Raw genomic sequence first — 1,490 nt, 5'->3', positions numbered from 1 at the left:
CATCCTCACTTGTGGGTGTATTGCTCTCAATTTCGTCCCCCTCATTGTGTGCCCTAGCTGGTGTGCTAAAGCTTGCGGCTGCTGGATCCCTAATTTCTCTTGAATTTCGCATATTTTCTATTTAATTGCTAAAAGACTAAAATACCCCTAAAACCTAATATCGCCCCTTAAAGCTCCCTATTAGAGATAAAACACCGCTCTTCACTCACATCTTAACACCAAAATCGAGATCAATGCTCAAGGTGAAACACATATTCAGTCAAGCGCTGTAGTTTACTAGGATCTAGATTCTGTTTAGTCAGAATAGGCTGCTTCTTCACAGTCAGCATTCTGGAAACATAATCCACAGTCTAACCTCGATGTAGTGCATAGTTGCTGGCATCTTCTTCATTCATTCCAAGAAATATAGCAGTGTCCCCGATGCTTATGGTTGAATAAACAGACAATAGTAGCTGGAACATCTTCTTGGTATACAGCTCTGAGAATGTAGTGACTAAACCTTTAGCCTCCAAAGTCCAATTAAAGCCGCGAATCTCCTCATGAACCCCAGCATAGTTGCTGGCCCATAGCTCCTGCCCTATTTTCCAAGCAGATGCCACTTCAGGTTGATTATCCCTCACCACTGGTGGTATCACCATCCACAGAAAACGAGCACTATTAACATCATTGATGTAAATATGGCCTAGAATATGAATAGTGTAAGGCCACTCATCTTGATGGCTTAGTTAAGTTCCAGCCCCTCCTCATTCTTTTTCTTATATAAGAAAATAGTCTGTTTACAATATAGAAAGCCCAAAAAAATCTAGCTCCGTGTCCTATCTGTGACGACTTACAAGAACTCTAACAGTTACAATATAATATTTTGCTCAACAAGTAGTCACTTGTTGGATCCTCTCTGGCAGTTTTCAGACATTCTCACCGCTAACAAGATATACTAGAAATATTAAAAATATTCTAGGGTGAACCGTCGTTAAGACCAAACAGCATAAACCTACTAATTAACGTACCAAATAGTAGGGTCATAAGTCGTAACTTGCCTAGTAGAACGGGGAGTACAACTAGTAAAGACAATGTAATACAACCTTGAAAGTTTATTAGTTGTTGGTAGCTAAGAAGAAACAAATCTGATAAGCTGGTGTGGCATGTGTACTATTTTCGTTTGCAATGTCAAAATTGATTATACAATTATTATCTTGTAGTAGGAAACATGGAAATGGATAAAAGTTGGATACAATTATCAAATAGGTTTTCGCCAGCGTATAAAAAAAGAATTCATGATTTTATTGATATTGCTCGTGGTCATGTAGATAGTGTGGGCAGGACTAGGTGTCCATGCAAAGAGTGCAAAAATAGGAATTACAAGCACATCAATGAGGTAAATGCTGATCTAGAGAGGTTAGGCTTGGACAAGAAATACACTCATTGGGTGTTTCATGGAGAAGAATATGAGGAATTAAGTGATGATGATGATGACAATGATGATGATGGCA

At 38.7% G+C, this 1,490-nt stretch overlaps 1 pseudogene; it reads right to left on the bottom strand.

Moving 5' to 3' along the window:
- Window positions 1-230: 230 nt before the first annotated feature.
- Window positions 231-913, bottom strand: LOC147487825 (COP9 signalosome complex subunit 8 pseudogene; annotated as a pseudogene).
- Window positions 914-1,490: the final 577 nt, after the last annotated feature.

Source organism: Coptis chinensis, chromosome 7 (assembly GCF_015680905.1).
Source record: "Coptis chinensis isolate HL-2020 chromosome 7, ASM1568090v1, whole genome shotgun sequence".
NCBI classification, from domain to species: Eukaryota; Viridiplantae; Streptophyta; class Magnoliopsida; order Ranunculales; family Ranunculaceae; genus Coptis; species Coptis chinensis.
The sequence above is the reverse complement of the archived record's forward strand: the minus strand, read 5'-3'. Positions and strand labels throughout refer to the sequence as shown.